Source organism: Rhamphochromis sp. 'chilingali' (genome assembly GCF_963969265.1).
Source record: "Rhamphochromis sp. 'chilingali' genome assembly, chromosome: 10".
NCBI classification, from domain to species: Eukaryota; Metazoa; Chordata; class Actinopteri; order Cichliformes; family Cichlidae; genus Rhamphochromis; species Rhamphochromis sp. 'chilingali'.
In genome coordinates, this window is record NC_137937.1 from 1,353,068 (window position 1) to 1,365,865 (window position 12,798).

The window sequence follows — 12,798 nt, forward strand, 5'->3', positions numbered from 1 at the left end:
ATAACACATTCTAACCGCGATGTAGTACCAATATAGCGGCACCATTTGAATCCAACGGACCGGGGTTATGGAGCGACCCTAAATACAGGAGGGAGACATGAATGAACTTAGTCCGCTCATACCTGAAGTCTGAAGTCTTTGTTTTTTATTTTAAGCAAAAAAAGTTGACGAAGCTCTAAAGCTTTTGACGTTCATATATATATATATATATATATATATATATATATATATATATATATATATATATATATATATATATATATACGGTCCTGATCCCCAAGGACCCCAAGAAGGGACCGGTCCCCTCCAACTACCGACCAATAACCTGCCTCAGTACTACATGGAAGCTCCTGTCAGGCATCATATCGGCTAAGATGAACAGGCACATGGGTCAATACATGAGCGGGACACAGAAAGGAATTGGCAAGAATACCAGAGGCGCAAAACACCAGCTACTGGTAGACAGAACAATCAGCCGAGACTGCAAGACCAGACTGACCAACCTGTGCACTGCCTGGATTGATTACAAGAAGGCCTATGACTCAATGCCCCACAGCTGGATACTGGAATGCCTAGAATTGTACAAGATCAATGGGACCCTAAGAGCCTTCATCAGGAACTCAATGGGGATGTGGCGTACAACACTAGAGGCCAACTCCAAGCCCATAGCACAAGTCACCATCAAGTGCGGGATCTACCAAGGAGATGCTCTGTCCCCACTGCTGTTCTGCATAGGCCTGAACCCCCTCAGTGAGATCATTAACAAGACTGGCTACGGATACCGACTACAGAACGGAGCAGTTGTCAGCCACCTCCTGTACATGGATGACATCAAGCTGTATGCCAAGAGTGAACGAGACATCGATTCACTGATCCACACTACCAGGCTATACAGCAATGACATTGGAATGTCGTTCGGACTGGAGAAGTGTAGTCGGATGGTAACAAAGAGAGGGAAGGTAGTCAGAACTGAGGGGATTGAACTACCAGAAGGCAACATTGCAGACATAGAGGACAGTTACAAGTACTTGGGGATCCCACAGGCAAATGGGAACCATGAAGAGGCCGCTAGAAAAGCTGCAACCACCAAGTACCTGCAGAGGGTCAGGCAAGTCCTGAGGAGTCAGCTGAATGGTAAGAACAAGATCCGGGCCATCAACACGTACGCCCTGCCCGTGATCAGGTACCCTGCTGGGGTAATAGGCTGGCCAAAGGAGGAGATAGAAGCCACTGACATAAAGACAAGAAAGCTCCTTACCATGCATGGAGGGTTTCACCCCAAATCCAGCACCCTGAGGCTGTACGCTAAGCGGAAGGAAGGGGGCCGGGGACTGGTGAGTGTCAGCACCACAGTCCAGGATGAGACAAGGAACATCCAAGAATACATTGGGAAGATGGCCCCAACTGACCGAGTGCTCAGTGAATACCTCAGGCAGCAGAAACCCAAGAAAGAGGAGGGAGACGAGGAACCATCATGGAAGGACAGGCCCCTGCACGGTATGTACCACCGGCAGATAGAGGAGGTGGCTGATATCCAGAAATCCTACCAGTGGCTGGACAAAGCTGGACTGAAAGACAGCACAGAGGCACTAATCATGGCAGCACAAGAACAAGCTCTGAGCACAAGATCCATAGAGGCTGGGGTCTATCACACCAGGCAAGACCCCAGGTGCAGGCTGTGTAAAGATGCCCCAGAGACAATCCAGCACATAACAGCAGGGTGCAAGATGCTAGCAGGCAAGGCATACATGGAACGCCATAACCAAGTGGCCGGCATAGTGTACAGGAACATCTGTGCCGAGTATAACCTGGAAGTCCCGAGGTCAAAATGGGAGATGCCCCCAAGGGTGGTGGAGAATGACCGAGCTAAGATCCTGTGGGACTTCCAGATACAGACGGACAAAATGGTGGTGGCTAACCAACCGGACATAGTGGTGGTAGACAAACAGAAGAAGACGGCCGTAGTGATCGATGTAGCGGTTCCGAATGACAGCAATATCAGGAAGAAGGAACACGAGAAGCTGGAGAAATACCAAGGGCTCAGAGAAGAGCTCGAGAGGATGTGGAGGGTGAAGGTAACGGTGGTCCCCGTGGTAATCGGAGCACTAGGTGCGGTGACTCCCAAGCTAGGCGAGTGGCTCCAGCAGATCCCGGGAATAACATCGGAGATCTCTGTCCAGAAGAGCGCAGTCCTGGGAACAGCTAAGATACTGCGCAGGACCCTCAAGCTCCCAGGCCTCTGGTAGAGGACCCGAGCTTGAAGGATAAACCGCCCGCAGGGGCGTGCTGGGTGTTTTTATATATATATATATATATATATATATATATATATATATATATATATATATATATATATATATATATATATATATATATATATATATATATATATATATATATATGTGTGTGTGTGTGTGTGTGTGTCAGATTACAAAAGAGCAAATTCACTCTTTCTTGCCACAAGAGCTAAATAGTAAAGTCAATATGAACTGGCAGCTACAGCGTTGTGTTAATCCGACTGGATTCAGTTTCCACTTCATGACATCAGTCTTCACAGTCACTTCCACTTCAGCTGATTTAGGTTTGGTATTTCATTTTGCAGTATTTCATTAATCACTGTCCTGTTTACAGTTTTTGTCACTGCACTGTAGTGCTCTAAATGTAATGTATTTCATATATATAATCTTGTGTGTATGTTTGAATAGCACAACAGAACATAAAATGTGGGGTCCCTATTTTATCTGAAATTACAGTATAACTATATTTACCTACTAATACTAAGGTATTTACATTAAAAGAAGGGAATAGAGTTATTTTACCTTATCTAACATCCAGGTGTTTAACAGGAAAGGAGACACAAATTGTAAGGAGTTACTGAGTAAGTACTGCTTAGGTTTGTGCATATTCTCCTTTGTCCCACAGGCCATCAAACTGTTTAACTCCTCTCTGGAGGGGAGAGGGAGGGGAGACAGGAGGACAAAGGAGGGGGGAACAACTAAGCTGTAGTGCCTCTTCACCTCACTGTGCAATACTTTTGTTAACAGTCAACGGTGCAATAGACCTCAATACTTGAAATGTGCAATTCACTTGTATTTTTATTTTTATTCCTATTTATCCCCTTTGTATATTTTATTTATATATGTCTCTGTATTTATATATGTGTGTATATATATATAATATTCTGTAACTCTGTAACTTCTGTCGGTGCTGTGCTTTTTGGAAACCGAATTTCCCAGAGGAACCCACCCGAGGGATTAATAAAGTTTTATCTTATCTTATCTTATTCAATTGTCTTTTTATATGAAATATAAAAATGATACATTGATAGTTCTCATTATTATATCTGAGCCTGTTTTTATTCACCTTTAATGAAAAACAAAGAACATGAAACACTTCTTAACCGGAAAACGAGCTTTAACTACACAGTGCCAAACAAAACAATCCTTTTTCTAGAGTAACTGTAAATGCAGTAATCTTAATTACTGTGTAAGTCATTTTAAGTACTGGGAAGGACACACAGATTATACTGTAAGTAATTTTGTTGATTTATTTTAATTGTCAGTGAGCCCTTCATTTCCGGGCTCAAAGGTAATTGGACAAATTAAATAAATGAAGATAAATTGTTCATTTCCAATCCTTGGTTGAAAAGCCTTTGCTGGTAGTGACAGCGTGAAGTGTTGAGCTCATGGACATCGCCAGATGCTGGTTTCCTCCTTTTTAATGCTCTGCTGGGCCTTTACTGCAGCGGCCTTCAGCTGCTGTTTGTTTGTGGGCCTTTTTTCCAAAGGTCAGTCTCAATGCTCAGCTGAGTTAAGATCAGGTGACTGAGCTGCCCACACAAGAATTTTCCACTTCTCTGCTTTAATAAAGTCCTGGGTTTCTTTGGCTGTGTGTTTTCAGTCATTGTCCATCTGCATTATGAAACTCTGCAGTCTGACTGCATTTAGCTGGATGTGAGCAGACAGTCTGTCTCTGAGCACTCGGCTGCTTCTGTCCTGTGTCACATCATCAATAAACACTAGTTTCACGATGACACCAATGTTCCCTCTAATGTTTCATGTGTCTGAGCGAACACACAAACTCATTGAGTGGCCCCTTGGACTGTGGTCACGCCAGCATCGAATCCATCCAAGTCACATGGTTTATTAAAATAATCAAATTACAGCATTTACATGTATGTTAGACTGTGGCGGACCACCAGGTGGCTCCACTCACACCCAAGTTGAAGGGAAGTGCTGGGGTGGAGATTTTGGCGCTTACTGTATGTGAAGTTCTACAGAGCAGTGGCGGAGCGGGGGGGGTGGCTTACTGGGCTTAAGCCCGGGTTGTTTTGTCAGAAGCCCGGGGTCTTTTGGAGTGTAATTTTTTCATAGTTAGATGCCTGGCTGACAACTGTATAAAACAAAAACTACACACAATATTCGAAGCACATAGTGCACACTGTGGGAATTTACGACTGTGCGTGAATCCCCCCTGATATTGGTATGATCCGAGCTCAGGCACTAAGCGGGGGGCGGGGCAGCTGCTGCCTGCGAGTGCGCTGTTGGAGAAACGCAGCCAGGCAGACAGAGGAGAGCTTAAGTTCGACCAGGTACCAAAGCAAATCATTCGTACTGTACAAATAATGTAAATATGACGGTGAATCACGAAAGATTGATATCAAACTGATCACTTGACCAATATTACGTTACTCGCTCTTCAAGTGAATCAACAAATGGCGAAATGAAAAGCCGAACAACAACAAAGCTGTTTCTTTAGAGAGTCTCAGCTTACATGTGTTTATTTCATATTTTCAGTTGTTTCCCTCCATGGCTAAATAAATCGGTTTCAGTAATGCACTGATATACAAGAATGGACATAAGGAGCTTCTTTCAAAGAAAAACTCAGGTAGATGTTATTTTATATATTATGCTTTGTATGTTGTTCAGTATAAAATAAATAAATATTGAAATATCTTTTGAATTAGTTAAATGTCAGAATAAAGAGAGACAGAGCTTCTATTTTTTATCACTTTCATCAAATTTAGGAGCACATATACACTAAGTTTATTGTTAATTAATAAGAAACTCCAGACGATTCCATCCTGAGCTGAAGAAGCTTCTGATTGGTTCGTAGAGTCCATGTGAGTAAACTGGTGGCACAGCTGTGGATGCATACAAGGTAAAACACAGAGCCTGTTTCTGTGACATGGGAACATCAAGAGATGTCAACAAAACACCAGGAAGAGAACTGTGGAGCTCCATAAGTGTGGCTCAGTTTGAATACAATTTGGTGCCATTTACAATTAAGAAATACAGACAGTTTCTCTCTTTACTCTTAAAGTTAACAAATGTGTTTTTATATTTATCAACCTAAAAAAAATAAACATTTAGTCTAATTTGATGTTACAATTAAAAAAGTGTTTGTGTGTAAATATCTGGTTTCAACTGTATATTTGATGATTGTCAGCACAAAGAGGGAGAGAGGAACACACAGAGAGAGGTGAAACAAGAGCAGGTGAGACTCACATGTTAGTCACATGGTTGTTTACCAGAAGTATCACCGTATCACAGGTCCTCATGTATCTCGTACCTAGTGTTTCTTTTTAGGTTTACTATTTTTCAAATTCTATATTTATTAAGTTCTGCAGGCTTGTTTGCACAACAAGGCCAAAATAATTATATAAACTTTTCTCAATCTAAATATTGGACTTTGGTAGAATTAAAAAATAAGTGTAGTGCAGGTCTATGATGATTTTTAGTGCTGCTATCATCTAGTTCTGATTCTGGTTCTGTCTTGGTTAAGTCCTCAGTAGTCCTGATTTTGAACTGTTGTAGTCCTGTTTTAATTCCGGATCAGTTCTGGGTCTGGTTGAATTGGGGTTTAGTCCCTGTGTCTTGATACAGCCCTGATTTTGTTCTGCCTTGCTGCTTAATTAAAAACCTAGCTTAAGGTGTCCTGTATATGTGATATATTTTTTTCCTATATGAAGTCATTCTTTTTTGAACAAAACTCAAAACAGAGCCAATTAATCTTTCAGTCATTTCTACCTATTCTACCTATTCTAAAAAAAAAAAAAATCCCACATGCATACTACCATTTAGGGCTAAGCCCCAGGTGTTTCAAATGTCTGGCTCCGCCTCTGCTACAGAGTCAGTTAATAAAGTTGGAGTGAGACATTGAGACCTCTCCTGTCGTTATTACATACCTCCACATTGGTGACCCCCACATTGGTGGCCTGGAAGCATCGGCTGCTGCCGGACTTCCACCTCCGCTGATGGCTGCGTTTGCTGTAGCGCTTAAATTGCCGGATTTTTGGCTTCACGACCCTCCTTTATGGTTCGTGCACGTAGAAGCTCAGTTTGCTCTTCGTGGAGTTTCAGCCGACGATACTAAATACCAGAGGTGGGACCAAGTCATTGTTTTGCAAGTCTCAAGTATTTATCCTCAAGTCACAAGTCAAGTCTCAAGTAATGTCAGGCAAGTCAGAGTCAAGTCTCAAGTCACTGGTGTAATAGTCCGAGTAAAGTCACAAGTCTGAAACTTTGAATTTCAAGTCCTTTCAAGTCTTTAAAAAAAAAAAAAAAAGCATGTTGCAGTTATATGCTAAATGTAAATGTTAGACCAGCGGTCCCCAACCCCCGGGCCTCGGTCCGGTACCGGTCCGTGAGTCGTTTGGTGCCGGGCCGCGAGAGTTGAGGCTCAGGTGTGAAATGTCTGGTTTTCAGGGTTTTTATCGGTTGTCAGCGTTATTTTGTTATCGTTTTTATCGTTTACTCTGGTTTCCTGGGTCTTTCACGTGTGTTATGAATAAATTTTCTTTTTTTCGGTACCGGTACTAGTTTTATTTTGTTGTATTTATCCGCGACACCTTAAAGGCCGGTCCGTGAAAATATTGTCGGGCATAAACCGGTCGTGGCGCAAAAAAGGTTGGAGACCGCTGTGTTAGACCATGTAATTTTTAAATCTGTGTTTTTCTCAACACATAACGAAATAGTGAACTTAGAAAATATACACAAATTGTGAAATTGCACCTCTATAAAATGCAGCTCAATTAAACCTAGCTCCAAGAATAATTTTCACCGACAGTTCTGAGATAAGCTGCATGTTATTCTTGGATGCGGTTGTAGGACCGGCTTTAAAATCGCATGACAAAAATATCATACACATTAAAAAAAAAACTGTATCTCCAATGGAGCCTGGACAACATTTGCTAGTTAGATGAAGTCAGCTATCTCATTGTAGCAAAAGAGAAGCCCCGCCTACTGTTCTTTATGCAACTTCAACTGTCGGACAAAGTTGGAAGTTGTTCCATCTCTGTCTGTGATTCTCTTCTTACATGTTTTGCATGTTGCATTTCGGTTTTTTGTTGACTACTTAATAATTTATGTACCTGAAAAAAATAACTCTTTGCAGCATTTTTGAGCGTTTTTTTTTCTTTTAATAAAAACATCTGGTTAATTTGATTGGCTGTGCTACAGCTCACGCACACATATGTACGGAGTGTGGTTTGAATAAATGAATGAATGAATTGAATTAATGGTGCACACTTTCTATATAATATGCGTGTTAACTTTTATATTTGGGTGAAATATCAAGTCTCTTCAAGTAAACCGGTTCAAGTCCAATTCAAGTCCCAGGTCATTGGTGTAAAAGTCCAAGTCAAGTCACAAGTCTTAGAACATCTAAAGTCATAAAATTAATGACTCGAGTCTGACTCGAGTCCAAGTCATGTGACTTGAATCTACACCTCTGCTAAATACCACCATGTGGTGGCCTCACTTGACCCGCTGTCAACCCGCTGCGTGATGACTCTCCTCCGGGACCCCCCAGCCCAGGCAAGTACACCGCCCTCAAGGCGCTGCTGCGGCGTTACTCCCTCTCTGATGCTGAGCGGGCCGAGAAACTCCTTTCCCTCGCGGGCCTGGGCGACGGCACCACTCTCGAGCTCATGGAGAGCATGCTGTCCTTACTGGCCACGGATGACGGAGGATTCCTCTTCACCTACCTCTTTCTCCGACAGCTGCCGGCTCCAGTGCGCGCTGGCCTTACCAACTCCCCGCTATTGGCCACGAAGGATTACCGCTCCCTTGCGGAAGAGGCGGATCACATCCTCCTGGCTACCAGGAGTTTCGGCGTCCAGGCGATTGTCCCGGACTTATTGGTGGGTAACTGGTGCGTAGAGAACAGTCCAACCCTGCCAGGAAATATGTGCTGGGGAAGGAATGGTATTAAGACACTTTTTATACTTTTTATAGGTAACGAACAATTTCAGAAAAAGAACTGAGGGGCGTACAGGAAAAAGTTGAGTCCAAGTTGTGTAAATGGACATGGTTGCTACCCCAGCTGTCATATAGGGGTAGGGCTCTGATTGCCAATAATCTGGTTGCCTCGTCCCTGTGGCACAAGCTTGTGGGGTTGGTTCCACCTGCTGGGCTGTTCAGCGTCTCATTGTGGATTTTTTCTGGTCCAGGCAGCATTGGCTTAAGGCATCTGTACTGTTTCTTGCCGTGTCAGAGGGAGGTCAAGGACTTGTGGATATCATGGCCAAGACCACTGCGTTCAGATTACAAACTGCTCAGAAGCTGCTTTATGGAAGTAGTTACTGTTGGCTGCCCTTGGCTCGGCTGCTTCCCCAGAAAGCTGGATATCCTGGACTGGATAAGCATCTGTTTTTGCTTAAAACAGCAGAGCTTGATATGATGGGTTTAACACCTTTTTATCATTCAGTGTTGGATGCTTGGAAAACGCTGAAGATTTTCCGTGATCCTGACCCTAGACCTGGCTGGGGATTTTTGAAGAACCATTGTTTCACAATGACTTTTTGTTTGCTGTCATCACCTACAATAAGGACCAAGTTCATTCAAGCTGGGATTGTGAAACTGGGTCACCTCGCAAAACTATCGATAGAAAGGATGTGCAACCTTACTAACATCAAGTCCACCAGAATCTTAAAGAGGATCCTGGAAGACGTCTGGGAGTCCTTACCTGTGTCACTGAAACTATTTGCTGAAAATTGCAATCTAGCTGACCAGTGGTATAATGGGTACGAGTACGTATTTCCAGTACTTTCAGCTGCGCCAGCTTTTGATGGATGGCATGAGGAGAATGGACTGGTGTCGGGTGTTCTCAGTTCATGTGGGAAGAAGCACCTGTATCAGAGTTGTGCCAAGGTGCTGAACTTGTGCTCGGGGGGTCAGGGAGTCGAGGTGGACACAGGTTTTTGGTTCAGACCTTGCCCCGAAGGGCAGATGGAGGGTCCTGTATAAGCCACCTGTTGAGAAACAGGTTGGTGACCTCCAGTGGAGGATTATACATGGATTTATAGCTACGAACAGACACACAGCTAGACCCGACTACTAGGGGTGGATGTCTATTTTGTGAACAACAGGAGTCGCTGTCACTTGTTTTTGTCCTGTGTGAGGTTAAAAAGCCTGTTTAGTTTATTGCAGGAATGGGTGGAAGCCCTGGGTGAGCGTTTTTCTATGGCAGTTTTTGTTTTTAGTCTTAAGTACAGAGCTTTGAAAAAGAAGACTCATGTCTTAATCAATTTCCTTCTTGGTATGGCAAAGTTCGCAATTTGGAAAACGAGGAAACATTTAATGCTTGGACAGGGTTGGACTGATGCAGCACTTAGTTTTAAGGGCTTAGTTGCATCGAGATTGAAAGTGGATGCTTTTTATCGTGTTGTAATCTACAGATGTTTACAGATTTGTGGTGTATTAGAGATGTTTTATGTTCATTGAGGGAGGATGGTGCACTTGTTTTGCATTTTTAGAGTGATATTATTATTCAGTGTATTTGTTTTGATAACTACACGTGGATCTAAGTGTGTGTGGTTTTTGGGTGGTGTTTTTGTGATGCTTCCTTTGACTTTGTGAGCGTTTTGTTTGTATTATTGAATTGTGATATGAATAAATGTGTTTGTTAAAGGTCAAACGTCTTTCTTTCTTTCTCAGGATGTACCAACCTGTAGAGTTCGCTACTCTAATATTTGTGGAGCAGGGAAATTATTTTACTGCTATTGTTAAATAATCATCATTATTACCATTGCATTAATAATATAATCTGGAGTTTATATTGCATTCAGGGGTTGAACAGTGTGTGTCTTTCAGAAAGGCTAAAAGTCACAGGCTGACAGGAAACAGGCTTGCAGAGAGTTTGCAGAAGCAGGAAGTTATTTTGAGCAGCAGGCTAAGACGAGGCTTTAACAATGTAACAGATAGCTTTAAGAAGGCCTTAAGATGTTATGCATACAGTTATTATGTTGACCTTGTATTTCAGGTGCAGTTATGACTATTTTATACACAATGCATATCTGTGCTTATTAAAGAGTTGGAGCTTGGTCAATTAATTGGGGGTTGGAAGCTTTGTTCGGCGCGATGTCCGGACAATCTATTGTGCAAGTGACTTGGAGCCATAGAAGGAATTGCAATACATGCTTACAAAACACTTATATCAGGTCATTTTATATTAAGGTTTTAGTAGAAGTTCTTGGTTAAAACATTTATTTAGTAGAAGACATACATATAGTCTCAGTGAGCCTCTGGTCTGGTGAAAGGTCAGAAGTGCAACAGGTGAATTGAGAAAGAGCATTTGAGGGCGAGACACAGACAGTTAGTAGGTGAAGAGGTGACACAAAGAGCATGTGAGGTCAACACACACACACACATGAGTTAGATTTATTTAGAGGAGAGATTTGTTGTCTCGGCAAGAAAGAGGAACAATTCACTTTAAGACAAGAACGGAAAGTACCAGCCATGAAAATAGAAGATGATTTTCTGGGTGAAAAGCCATTGTGGTGTTGATCTGATCTATGTATAAAATGTATCTGTGACGCATGAAGGGGCGTCAGTAAATCAAACCCTGATGCTATAAAATATCTGTTCATGCTTTGATTAAGTTGAAGACTACTTGCTGTCGGCGTACAGAGTGTCTTCCCACACGTGTGTATTCATTAAAAATCATTGTTTGACCAAGAGCTTCTGGACCAAGGGTGGTTTGTACTCTCCCTCCTCAATTTTGAACCTTAACATTTGGGGGCTCGTCCGGTGGTTGAGGAGGGAGAATTGGAGGTGTAGATGGAGAAATTTGGTCTTAGGTGGTCTGACGGGCAGACATGAATTCCAGTGGTCGAAGTGAGTGGGCATAAGCCGGCTTATCCAAAAGGTAAGGCACTACCTGTTGAATTATTTCCAAAGTGTGCCAAATTGGATATGATAAAATTTAAGTCTACTCACTGAAGTTACTGGTGGATGTCTGTTTTGATTTTGATGAAAAATCTCATGAGTTGAAGCAGTTAGAGTTCTGCTAAGAAGAAATGAAAGCAGTTAAAGTCTGCGAGAGCAGTTAGAGTCTGCCAGGAAAAGTTTAAATACTGGGTTGAAGTCCCAAAGAAATTGAGTTAGAGTCTCAAGTAGTTTGGTAGGAAATTTGGTCATTTTGTGGGTTAAAGTCCCGGTTGGTCATTAGGTCAGACCTTGGTTGGTCATTTTGTGGGTTAGAGTCCCCATTGTCCATCAGGGTAGATCTGCCTCAGTCATACACTTGTGTTGGGTGTTGATTGTTGTTTCAAAGCATTATAAATTATTCTAGAACGGCAGTTCGAGTCTGCTAGGAAGCGCAGTGCTCAGAGGTAACGCTTGCCAATGCCAAGGACGCTTAGGCATTGTCCTCGAAGAGGGATAGTCAGTTGGTCACTGTGGAGCTTGGGGCACTCCAGAATAACTAGGAGTTAGAGTCTCCTTACCGTTTGGAACGGTAGTCTGCGCTTTTTTGGACAGGAGAAGTTGGACTTCGGGCGTGTAACTTTAACTTAAAACTTCGGGGTAAGCCTTGGCTGTGAAACGCCAAAAATAGAGCTTCAGGCAAAGTTTGGGTTGGTTGACGCTTTTAAATTGAGTTAGGGATTTTAGAGATGAGGCCAGAAACAGTAGAGTCTGATACTGGTTAATTGGTCGCAAAAAACTCAGGGAGTTTATCCGCTGGGCGGTTATTTTAAATTTGTCTAAATTGTGTAGGCGCTAAAGCTGACAGATCTGACAGTGGTTGTAAATATAAGACGTCGTTGTAATATAAAATAAGAGATCTCTGTGTGAAAGGAGTCTGAGGCAATGCTGGAGCTATTTTTAGACGGTGTGTGTGTGAGTGAAAATGCAAATGAGTAAGCAGTGAACTGTTTAAACCACAGTTGGTTTTACAAATACTGCTGCAAACATTGTAGAGTGTGTGTTTAAGATGCCATTTATGTTTACTAGAGGGTTATAAATAAAGTTTTGAGTTGCCGTAGTGGATGTATAGTAATTGACTGAGTTTGGATGCAGATATATAAATATATTGAGTGCACTGTATATACTTAAGACTAACACATTACTTTCAGTAGTAACTTTTCTCCAGCATTAGTTGCTGGTGTGGTTTATTTTTTCAATTTCTTGTGTGTGCGGTGAGAATTAATGGAGGTTTCAATTTTTCGTTTGTTTGTTTTTGACTTGCTCTTTCTGATTATGACAAGCATGTCTAAAATACTCTTAGGAAAGTGTGTTTTGAGTTATATTCCTCAACTCTAGTCACAGTTTAAGTGTGTGAATGCGGTGACTAGAAGGTTTTGAATGATGAATAAAGGTGAGAGGTATTTCTTTGGTGATGTCAAGTAGGATGTTTTAAAGTTTGAAAGTGTTTTTAATTTGAGAGAGGCATGAGTGATGTTATAAGAGTTTGAGTTTCTTTTTCTTTCAGTTCAAGAACGCATAAGTACATACACTTGGTACACCCGTTTACTCTTTTACTTTATTAAAACAGACGGTGTATTTGAGTTTGAAT